The sequence below is a fragment of the Panulirus ornatus genome, chromosome 22, assembly GCF_036320965.1.
Source record: "Panulirus ornatus isolate Po-2019 chromosome 22, ASM3632096v1, whole genome shotgun sequence".
NCBI lineage: Eukaryota > Metazoa > Arthropoda > Malacostraca > Decapoda > Palinuridae > Panulirus > Panulirus ornatus.
In genome coordinates, this window is record NC_092245.1 from 7,930,798 (window position 1) to 7,944,017 (window position 13,220).

The following is a 13,220-nucleotide window of genomic DNA, read 5'->3' on the forward strand; positions in this document are numbered from 1 at the left end:
TACTGCTCAGATTTTTAGTACTTGAGATGGTGTCCGTGAGGGAGGTAGTGGCCGAGGGGCTGCCTCACACGACCCTGGCCCAGGCCCGGGTGTATCACCTCCTCACACCCACATCGTCTGCGTCTCCCGTAATAAGACCAAAACTCTGGTATGTTTCTAGAGTTTGGTCACCGAACCTGAAGGAAGGCGAACAAGCAGAACAGAAGGACAACAACGATGATGCTAGAATTAGAGTAGACGTGTTACAGAGAGGCTAGATGGCCTATATTTGTCCACTATGGAAGAGAGAAGATCAAGGGGTGATCTGATCATAACTATAAATTTTTAAATCAGTTTGATGAAGCCATCGATGACCAGTTGTTCGAAAAGTACGAGTCTAGAGGAACCAGAAGCCAACACATGACATTAAGCAATCGACTCGTTCAAGGATATGTAAATATTGTAGCAGTACAGGACTGGTGGAGGCAGGAAGACGAGACTGTGAACACAAGCAACATGCGGAACCTTCAGCGAACTGGATGACGTACGAGGCACTTCAAGTGATGGGACCTTACGAATGTAGAACTCCCTCTTGTATAGTACAAATTGGTAACAACCCTCACACACACACACACACACACACACACACACACACACACACACACACCACGCACACCACGCACACCATACACACCACACCACACACCACACACACACACACACACACACACACACACACACACAACTATAACTCCACTGCCCTTACTTCCGGTTTTCTATGTTTCTGAAGATGTTCTTAACGTCCACTTTATCAGACTCAGTTCCCACTGTCGTCTTTCTGATGATAATCAATATGGCTCTCCCAGTGCAAGGTCGAAGCCAACCTCTCCCATGTGAGTGTATCACATCTGCTCCTCCATCTCAGAACATTACATTTTCTGCCTCCATCAAGCCTTCGGATCTGACAGAATGTGACGCAAGTCTTTGCTTTCCATACTTCTCTCCTTTAACTTTTCTGCCTCTCTCTCTGTCCTCTACTACACAGTCTCTTTCGTCGGTCCACAGCAGTAGTGGTAGATGAAGTAACATCCTATTCTTATCCTATCAAAAGTAGTGTTCCTCAGGGCTGTATCCTGTCGCCTACTTCCTTTCTTCATCTTCTCTTTTCACTATGTAACTTCACTCACTCTGACGCTGATGACTCCACTTTGTATGATTGTACTGAATATCCTTCTCTTCTCACTATGATACTCTTTCTCGTACTGAGCATATCTTTTCCCTGTCTTCATACCTGTACAGATACGGAGGCAACAACATGGTCAAATTCAGTAGAGCTCAAACACAATATTAACCTGTAACTCCGTCTAAATATCACTCGTTTTCTTTGTTGTTTTCCAGAACATCATTATTCGGGCCAGCAGTAATACATACATACATACCTACCTACATACATACATACATACATACATACATACATACATACATGCTGGATATAAGCATACCCCCCCCCTCCCACTCTATCCTGGACACCTCCAATGCTCAGCCTTACGAAGCCTCCGTCTGTGTACCCGGGCGTGTTGTACAGGTGTCGTAATTATTGTTTTTGTGAGCAGCAGTTTCATACGTACACGGAGTTGTATGGAGACGCTCACATATATGAGCTGGTTTTTCTTCCGCCTCTCGGGATCAAACAAATCTTCCATCTCATTAAGTCTGCATGCCTCACTCCTTCTAGGCATCACCTCTCTGTCCACCATGATGATGCTGTCCTCTCCATGTGCTGTGGACGTCATCAGTTTGATCAGTGTGTTCGTGAGCTGTCTGCTTGTGTCCCACGGTTCGTGTGTGTAGCTGTTGCTTCCTGTAATGAAAGTGTAGCTTTGTCCTCCGTCATCCTCTCCTCCTGTTGTATAACCTCTCCACAAGTAAGAGTCTGTCATCTCTCTTCTTCTCATAACTTATTTCATTTCACCCGTGAAGGCCATGACTGGGGGTATGTACACCCTGTGGGATCTAGATCACTGTACAGAGAGAAATGGAGGAAACAGAGCGGTGACCAACACAGTGATGCAGGGGACACAACAGTGACCGAGGCAGTGATGCAGGGGACACAACAGTGATCGAGGCAGTGATGCAGGGGACACAACAGTGACCGAGGCAGTGATGCAGGGGACACAACAGTGACCGAGGCAGTGATGCAGGGGACACAACAGTGACCAAGGCAGTGATGCAGGGGACACAACAGTGATCGAGGCAGTGATGCAGGGGACACAACAGTGACCGAGGCAGTGATGCAGGGGACACGGGTGTGGAGGCAGAGCTTGACTGGTCATGTGTGGCGGGGACTGGCCAGGTCCGGCCCGCTTCCAGGTTCCGTAGAAATGGGGAGTGATGGGATGTGGCCAGTCCCCACCTGCCGTAATGGCGGGGACTGGTAAGGAACAGCTCATCCTCAGATCCAGCAGTGGTGGGGACTAGTGAGGTGCACCTTGTCCCCAGGTCCCATCGTGGTGGGGACTAGTGAGGTGGGCCCTGTCCCCATGTGCCACCGTAATGGTCGAGTGAGGCCAGGGCTTCTGCAGGCTGGGGCTATATCATACTGGAGCCATAGCAGCCCAGAGCCATAGTAGAACAGAGGGATAGTAGACCAGGGATATGGTAGACCAGGGATATGGTAGACCAGGAATATGGTAGACCAGGGTTATGGTAGACCAGAAATATGGTAGACCAGGGATATGGTAGACCAGGGTTATGGTAGACCAGGGATATGGTAGACCAGGGATATGGTAGACCAGGGATATGGTAGACCAGGGATATGGTAGACCAGGGTTATGGTAGACCAGGAATATGGTAGACCAGGGATATGATAGACCAGGAATATGGTAGACCAGGGTTATGGTAGACCAGGGATATGGTAGACCAGGGATATGGTAGACCAGAAATATGGTAGACCGGGGTTATGTTAGACCAGGGATATGGTAGACCAGGGTTATGGTAGACCAGGGTTATGTTAAACCAGGGATATGGTAGACCAGGAATATGGTAGACCAGGGATATGGTAGACCAGGAATATGGTAGACCAGGGATATGGTAGACCAGGGATATGGTAGACCAGGGATATGGTAGACCAGGAATATGGTAGACCAGGGATATGGTAGACCATGAATATGGTAGACCAGGGTTATGGTAGACCAGGGATATGGTAGACCAGGGATATGGTAGACCAGGGATATGGTAGACCAGGGATATGGTAGACCAGAAATATGGTAGACCAGGGTTATGTTAGACCAGGGATATGGTAGACCAGGGTTATGATAGACCAGGAATATGGTAGACCAGGGTTATGGTAGACCAGAAATATGGTAGACCAGGGTTATGTTAGACCAGGGATATGGTAGACCAGGAATATGGTAGACCAGGGATATGGTAGACCAGAAATATGATAGACCAGGGTTATGTTAGACCAGGGATATGATAGACCAGGAATATGGTAGACCAGGGTTATGGTAGACCAGAAATATGGTAGACCAGGGTTATGTTAGACCAGGGATATGGTAGACCAGGGTTATGGTAGACCAGGGATATGGTAGACCAGGGATATGGTAGACCAGGGATATGGTAGACCAGGGATATGGTAGACCAGGGTTATGGTAGATCAGGGTTATGGTAGGCCAAGGATATGGTAGACCAGGGATATGGTAGACCAGAAATATGGTAGACCGGGGTTATGTTAGACCAGGGTTATGGTAGACCAGAAATATGGTAGACCAGGGTTATGTTAGACCAGGGATATGGTAGACCAGGGATATGGTAGACCAGAAATATGATAGACCAGGGTTATGTTAGACCAGGGATATGGTAGACCAGGAATATGGTAGACCAGGGTTATGGTAGACCAGGGTTATGGTAGACCAGGAATATGGTAGACCAGGGATATGGTAGACCAGGAATATGGTAGACCAGGAATATGGTAGACCAGGGTTATGGTAGACCAGGGTTATGGTAGACCAGGGATATGGTAGACCAGGAATATGGTAGACCAGGAATATGGTAGACCAGGGTTATGGTAGACCAGGGTTATGGTAGACCAGGGATATGGTACACCAGGAATATGGTAGACCAGGGATATGGTAGACCAGGGTTATGGTAGACCAGGGATATGGTAGACCAGGGATATGGTAGACCAGGGTTATGGTAGACCAGGAATATGGTAGACCAGGGATATGGTAGACCAGGGTTATGATAACTCAAGGCTATAGTAGACCAGAGTTTGACCTGAACTGTGGAGGCGACTAAGGAGAGAACAAGAGTGGCAGGGGTACAGCAAGACCTGGACAGCATCAGTAAGTGTGGCAGGGGTACAGCAAGACCTGAGCAGCATCAGTAAGTGTGGCAGGGGTACAGCAAGACCTGGACACCATCAGTAAGTGTGGCAGGGGTACAGCAAGACCTGGACACCATCAGTAGTGTGGCAGGGGTACAGCAAGACCTGGACACCATCAGTAGTGTGGCAGGGGTACAGCAAGACCTGAGCAGCATCAGTAAGTGTGGCAGGGGTACAGCAAGACCTGAGCAGCATCAGTAAGTGTGGCAGGGGTACAGCAAGACCTGGACAGCATCAGTAAGTGTGGCAGGGGTACAGCAAGACCTGAGCAGCATCAGTAAGTGTGGCAGGGGTACAGCAAGACCTGGACAGCATCAGTAGTGTGGCAGGGGTACAGCAAGACCTGGACACCATCAGTAGTGTGGCAGGGGTACAGCAAGACCTGAGCAGCATCAGTAAGTGTGGCAGGGGTACAGCAAGACCTGAGCAGCATCAGTAAGTGTGGCAGGGGTACAGCAAGACCTGGACAGCATCAGTAAGTGTGGCAGGGGTACAGCAAGACCTGGACAGCATCAGTAAGTGTGGCAGGGGTACAGCAAGACCTGGACAGCATCAGTAAGTGTGGCAGGGGTACAGCAAGACCTGAGCAGCATCAGTAAGTGTGGCAGGGGTACAGCAAGACCTGGACACCATCAGTAAGTGTGGCAGGGGTACAGCAAGACCTGGACACCATCAGTAAGTGTGGCAGGGGTACAGCAAGACCTGGACACCATCAGTAAGTGTGGCAGGGGTACAGCAAGACCTGGACAGCATCAGTAGTGTGGCAGGGGTACAGCAAGACCTAGACAGCATCAGTAAGTGTGGCAGGGGTACAGCAAGACCTGAGCAGCATCAGTAGTGTGGCAGGGGTACAGCAAGACCTGAGCAGCATCAGTAAGTGTGGCAGGGGCACAGCAAGACCTGAGCAGCATCAGTAAGTGTGGCAGGGGCACAGCAAGACCTGAGCAGCATCAGTAAGTGTGGCAGGGGTACAGCAAGACCTGGACAGCATCAGTAGTGTGGCAGGGGTACAGCAAGACATAGACAGCATCAGTAAGTGTGGCAGGGGTACAGCAAGACCTGAGCAGCATCAGTAAGTGTGGCAGGGGTACAGCAAGACTTGGACAGCTTATTCAAGAGTCTATGAACAAAACTTTAAGTTCGGTGGTGTGTGAGTGGCACAGAGACTGGTCTGTGCAGACAGATGCAGTCTGGACGATCTAAGTCACAGACTTCACTTTAAAGATTGTTTCTCAGACTTCGCTTGCCAGACTACACTTCACAGACGACTCTGCATCGTCAGCACCGACCAGTGAAGACAGGTAGATAAGACAGACACAGTTGGGGTGTCTGTTGTGTGGGGAGGAGGTTCAGTGGTGGAGGGAACGTCTAAGCTGACAGATTAAGGTGATGGAGTTGAGGGAAAGGAGTCCAGACGTGACTCAGTGTACGGGTCACACTGTACAGCAGCGCACACTAACTTGCTCTCGCGTATTCCTCATTTTCATTTCCTTCATCACATTTGCGTCATGTCGTATTGAGTAATATCATCATTATTCTACACTCTGATGTTTGATCTGTCTCCCTGACTGCTTGCCTCCATCTGGATTGTTATCACGGAGTCATTACCATACGGGCGTGTGGCGTCCGGCCGCTGGGGAGGCGTCCCTGGGAGGCCCTAGTAGTGGGCCTGGGGGCGGAGGGCCCACCTTGCCGGCCCTCGCTGGCCACCTGGCCACCTGGCCACCCCGCCCGCGTCTGCCTGGTGGCGGCGGCAGCGTCTTGCCCGAGTCTGGGTGTCGGGTTATGTCTGTCCCAGCATCTGCTGTGCTGGCAGCTGGCTGCCCCTCGCCAGCGGCTGCTGTCCTCCCTGCTGCACCGCTCACTGTGGTCTGACAGCTGAGGAGCACACGACCCACACCTCACACCTGCCGCTACACTCCGGCTCTGGCTACACTGTGTGCCTGACCTGACCAGCTGGTGTTGTGACCTTCCCGGAGGATATCCTGACCTGACTAAATGGTGTTATGACCTGCCTGGGTGGTATCATGACCTGACCAGCTGGTGTTATGACCTTCCCGGAGGATATCCTGACCTGACTAAATGGTGTTATGACCTGCCTGGGTGGTATCATGACCTGACCAGCTGGTGTTATGACCTTCCCGGAGGATATCCTGACCTGACTAAATGGTGTTATGACCTGCCTGGGTGGTATCATGACCTGACCAGCTGGTGTTATGACCTTCCCGGACGATATGATCTGCCCGAGTGACAATCATGACCTGCCCTCCATCACCAAGGACTCGAACTCGGGACCTTTGCCTGCTAGTTGGGAACGCTAACTGCTCGGTTATGATCGTTCCTAATAGAGAAATGACTATCCGATTACAAGTAATGGAAAACCATTCGTCTCACATCCATGTGCAACGGGGTTTAGACCGGTCAAACCCCATCTGGCTCACATTACCAGTAACTAGCAATTTACAGAACCTAACTGTCAAACGCGTAAGTATACGAACACGAATATAGTGCATAGAACATATGATGCCTTCCAACAGCAAGGACTCGAACCCGGGAACCTTGCGTGGTAGTTTGAAACGCTAACCGCTCGGTTATGATCGTCCCTGATACGGAAATGACTAATCGATTACAAGTAATCGAATACCCTTTCTCTTAACGTCCCTGAGCGTGCGCGATCATATGCACTGTATTCGTGTTCACATACCTCCATGTTGGTACAGTAAGGTTCTGTAAACTACTAACTGCTGGTAATGTGAGTCTGATGGGATGTGACCAGTCTAGACCCCGTTGCTCATATATATATAAGTACATATTTATACTTGCTCACAGTCATGCATTCCCAACGATAAGCCGCCCCATAAATGCATGGAGTAAAAGAAGAAATTATATATTTATATTTTTTCTTCCCTCACACCTGATCGCCGCACTCCGCGTCACCGAAGTAGCGCCAGGAAACAAACGAAGAAAGGCCACATCCGCTTACATCCATACTCGAGCAGTCCTGTGTAATGAACCGAAACCAGAGTTCCATATCCACATCCAGGCCCCACAGACATTACCACGGTTTACCTGTGACGTTTCACGTGAGCTGGGGAAGGCAGTTGACGGCACTATGAACCCAGTGTACCACATCATTCCAAGTCACACTATTTCTCGCACACCTTTCACCCTCCTGCATGTTCAGGCACCGATCGACCAAAATCTTTTCCACTCCATCCCTCCATATCCGATTTGGTCTCCCCATTCTTCTTGTTTCCTCCACCTCTGACAAATATATTCTCTTTGTCAACTTTTCCTCATTCGTTCTGTCCACATGTCCAAACTATTTCAACACATACTCTTCTGCTCTTAACCACACATTTCCCCACATCTTTATTTCCCTTTCAATATTTACTCGATCAAACCACCTCACACCACATATTGTCCTCAAACATTTCATTTCCAGCACATCCACCCTCCTCCGCACAACTCTATCTATAGCCCACGCCTCGCAACCATATAACATTGTTGGAACCACTATTCCTTCAAACATACCCATTTTTGCTCTCCAACATAATGTTTTCTCTTTCCACACATTCTTCATCGCTCCCAGAACCTTCGTCCCCTCCTCCACCCTGTGACTCACTTCCGCTATCATGATTCCACTCGCTGCTAAGTTCACGCCCAGATATTTAAAACCACTTCCTCCAATTATTCTCCATTCAAACTTACATCCCAACTAACTTGTACCTCAACCCTACTGGACCTAATAACCTTGCTCTTATTCACATTCACTCTCAACTTCCTCCTTTCACATACTCTTTCAAACTCAGTTTTCAGCTTCTGCAGTTTCTCATTCGAACCAGCGACCAGTGCTGTATCATCTGCAAATAACAAGTGACTCACTTCCCAGGCCCTCTCATCCCCGACAAACTGCATATTCGCCTCTTTCTCAAAGACTAGCATTTACCTCCCTAACCACCTCATCCACTAACAAATGATACAACCGTGCTGACATCACACACCCCTGCCGCAGACCAGCCTTCTCTGGGAACCAATCACTCTCCTTTCTTCTTACTCGCAGAGAAAGCTTACACCCTTGATGAAAACTTTTCATTGCTTCGAGCAGTTTTCTTCTCACGACATATATTCCTAAGACCATCCACAAAACATCTCTATCAACCATCTCATATACCTTCTCTATATCCATAAATGCTACATACAAATAAATCTGTTTTTCTAAGTATTTCTCAGATACATCCTTTGAAGAAAACACCTGTTCCACGCATCGTCTACCACTTCTGAAACCACATTGCTGCTCCCAAGTCTGATGTTCTGTACATGCCTTCACTCTCTCAGTCAATATCCTCCCATAGAACCTACCAGGAATACTCAGCAAACTTTTTTTTTTTCTTTTTTTTATACTTTGTCGCTGTCTCCCGCGTTTGCGAGGTAGCGCAAGGAAACAGACGAAAGAAATGGCCCAACCCCCCCCCCCATACACATGTACATACACACGTCCACACACGCAAATATACATACCTACACAGCTTTCCATGGTTTACCCCGGACGCTTCACATGCCTTGATTCAATCCACTGACAGCACGTCAACCCCTGTATACCACATCGCTCCAATTCACTCTATTTCTTGCCCTCCTTTCACCCTCCTGCATGTTCAGGCCCCGATCACACAAAATCCTTTTCACTCCATCTTTCCACCTCCAATTTGGTCTCCCTCTTCTCCTCGTTCCCTCCACCTCCGACACATATATCCTCTTGGTCAATCTTTCCTCACTCATTCTCTCCATGTGCCCAAACCATTTCAAAACACCCTCTTCTGCTCTCTCAACCACGCTCTTTTTATTTCCACACATCTCTCTTACCCTTACGTTACTTACTCGATCAAACCACCTCACACCACACATTGTCCTCAAACATCTCATTTCCAGCACATCCATCCTCCTGCGCACAACTCTATCCATAGCCCACGCCTCGCAACCATACAACATTGTTGGAACCACTATTCCTTCAAACATACCCATTTTTGCTTTCCGGGATAATGTTCTCGACTTCCACACATTTTTCAAGGCTCCCAAAATTTTCGCCCCCTCCCCCACCCTATGATCCACTTCCGCTTCCATGGTTCCATCCGCTGACAGATCCACTCCCAGATATCTAAAACACTTCACTTCCTCCAGTTTTTCTCCATTCAAACTCACCTCCCAATTGACTTGACCCTCAACCCTACTGTACCTAATAACCTTGCTCTTATTCACATTTACTCTTAACTTTCTTCTTCCACACACTTTACCAAACTCCGTCACCAGCTTCTGCAGTTTCTCACATGAATCCGCCACCAGCGCTGTATCATCAGCGAACAACAACTGACTCACTTCCCAAGCTCTCTCATCCCCAACAGACTTCATACTTGCCCCTCTTTCCAAAACTCTTGCATTTACCTCCCTAACAACCCCATCCATAAACAAATTAAACAACCATGGAGACATCACACACCCCTGCCGCAAACCTACATTCACTGAGAACCAATCACTTTCCTCTCTTCCTACACGTACACATGCCTTACATCCTCAGCAAACTTATAACTCTATAAACTGAACACTATACTTTATCCCCCTTGTCTTTATATAATGGCACTATACTTGCATTCCGCCAATCCTCATGCACTTCACCATGATCCATACGTACACTGAATATCCTTACCAACCAATCAACAGCACAGTTAACCGCTTTCTTGATAAATTCTACTGCAATACCATCCACTCCAGCGTATGAGAAAGGAGAAAGTTAAGAGTAATGCATATGAATACAAGGTTGGGTTAGGTTTATCAGTGGAGAGAGACAGTTTAAATATTTGAAGCGTGAGTTTGATTGGAGAGAACCTGGAGGAGGTGGAGTGTTTTAGATACCCGGGAGTGGACAAGGCAGTGGATGGTACCATGGGAGCTCAGATGATCCGTAAGGTGGGTGAGGGGGCAAAGGTCCTGGACGCAGTGAGAAATATGAGGTTACTGTCCGTGAGGGCAAAGATAGGTATAGTTGATGGTATTGTAGTCTCATCAGTGTTGTATGGACACGAGACGTGGGACCTAAATGACTAAGTCAGGAAAAGGATGAGTGTTTGAAATGAAATGTTTGATGACTGTATGTGGTGCAAAGAAAGCTGACCGAATGCCACATGATAAGGTAAGATAGAGTTGTGGGAGGAAGTGGAGGTTGCACAAGTGAGCTGGAAAGGATGTACTGCAATGGTTTGGAGATATGGAGAGGATGAGCGAAGAGAGAATGATTATGAGATTATGTATGTCGGAGGTGCAGGGAACAAGGAACAAGGTGAAACTATGGAGGAGGCGTAAGGATCGAGGGTAAGAGGCGCTGAGTGCTCGCGTCCTGAACATGCAGGAGGGTGTGAGGCGTGCAAGGAATATAGCAACGTGGGTTAACTTGGTATACAGAAGCACATAAAGAGGTCAGGAGAAACCATGCAATGGTATGTATATATAAATGTGTGTGTGCGCGTGTGTGTGCGTGTGGAGAGAGAGAGAGAGAGAGAGAGAGAGAGAGAGAGAGAGAGAGAGAGAGAGAGAGAGAGAGAGAGAGAGAGACTGGAAGACACAATAACACCATCATTATTGTCAGTCATCACCAGCAGGTGAAGTATGACCTGTCTCATATAAACTCCATCTTAACGTTGGAGGATAAGTGGTCTTCCCTTAATAACGGGTCAGACATGAGAGCAGCCGAGACTGATGTGCACACACGACCTCCTCCCACGCCCGGCATACCTGGCCATGATCAATACTGGCGGTCACAACCTCCGGCAATTACTGCTCAACCCTCTAATTCAAACCCTCAGTTGTTGTACGTGTTATTAAAGATCTTAATTTGTCTGGCCTCACCCTTGATGTGTGCGGCCACCTCACCTGACCCCACCTGAGGCTTCCTCCCTCACCTCCAGCTGGTGGTCCTCCCTCACCTCCAGCTGGTGGCCCTCCCTCACCTCCAGCTGGTGGCCCTCCCTCACCTCCAGCTGGTGGTCCTCCCTCACCTCCAGTTGGTGGCCCTCCCTCACCTCCAGTTGGTGGCCCTCACCCGTCGCCTCACTCTGCAGGGCCAGCTGGTGTTCCTGCACCACCTAACCCTACATGGCAGTAGACGTTCCTCATAATACCTGACTTTATTATCTATTTCTTATACATAATCACTGTTTCCCACGTCAGAGAGGTAGCGTCAGAAAACAGATGAAGAATGGCCCATCCACCCACATACACACACATATATATATAAACACCCATATACGCACATATACATACATATACATATCAACATATACATACATATACATATACGGGGCGCAAATCAGGGAACTCATGCAAGACCGACATTTGCAAGATTCAGTGACCAATGTTGAGGCAGATGTATGGTCTTCGTTCACTGTGGTTGTAAGGAATTTTCTTGGTCACCATCAAGCAGCTAACTCCCCTGAAGTAACTGGTGGAGATCCTGATCTGTTCTTCCCGTCAACTTGGCTGTAAACTGAGCCTCAAAGTGCATTACCTCCACACCCACGTGACTCGCTTGCCAGACAACCTTGGTGGTCTAAGTGAGCAACTGGATCAACCATTCCACCAAGACTGAAGAACCATGGATACCTGGGACACTGGGATACCCATACCTGGGACACTGGGATACCCATACCTGGGACACTGGGATACCCATACCGGGGACACCGGGATACCCATACCTGGGACACTGGGATACCCATACCTGGGACACTGGGATACCCATACCTGGGACACTGGGATACCCATACCTGGGACACTGGGATACCCATACCGGGGACACTGGGATACCCATACCGGGGACACTGGGATACCCATACCGGGGACACTGGGATACCCATACCGGGGACACTGGGATACCCATACCGGGGACACTGGGATACCCATACCGGGGACACTGGGATACCCATATGATGGCGAATTACTGCTGGACCATTGAACGTGATTGTACTTGGACACCTCACCACAAGATGTCTGAGTAAGTGAACATTGTATCAATGACACATAACTTTCTATGTTAGTTTCATCATTATCTGATTCTATGGATGTAATTTAATCATAAATAAACAAATTGTAATTGTATGAAGTCATTGCTTTATCAATAAGGCAATAATTAATGATTTGTAGTTATCAATCCTTGTGCTTGATCGGTTGTATGTATAACAATTAAAGGTATGTCATATCTCGATAACCAGAGCTGAGAAACTGACGACATATTTAGAATCAGCGACCAACATTGACCAAAATTCCTAATTCTCAGGTATGAAATTCTGTGTAACCCTAAATAAATAACTAAATACATCGATCTACTCCACAGGTTATGGACGAACATTCCCTAACTATTCCATTAACCTAACCTAACCTAACCTAACCTAACCTAACTTAACCTAACCTAACTTAACCTAACCTAACCTAACCCAATCTAACTTATTTCTAGGAAGAGAAAATGAAAAACTGGACACGTAATAGTCGAAGTCATGAAGTTATGAGATGTAGAGGAGTAACGACCCTGGCCAGGTCAGCTGGTGGCGGGGTCATGACACTCACGAGTCGTCAGGTAACATCTCGTCATCATGATGATATTCAACACATCAGTGCAAGATGGGAACATACACAATGACTGTAAGTTTGTTAATGTAACACAAGAGTCTACAGGAAAACGAAATAAAAATTACGATACAAAATGCTGTCTTACAAGTCGTAATTTTGAGATCAGGAAAAGTCGAGACAAAATCGTTATTTTCTCGACCATTGTTGATCAATAAACAATAACCATGACAGATGACGTAGTGTAAGG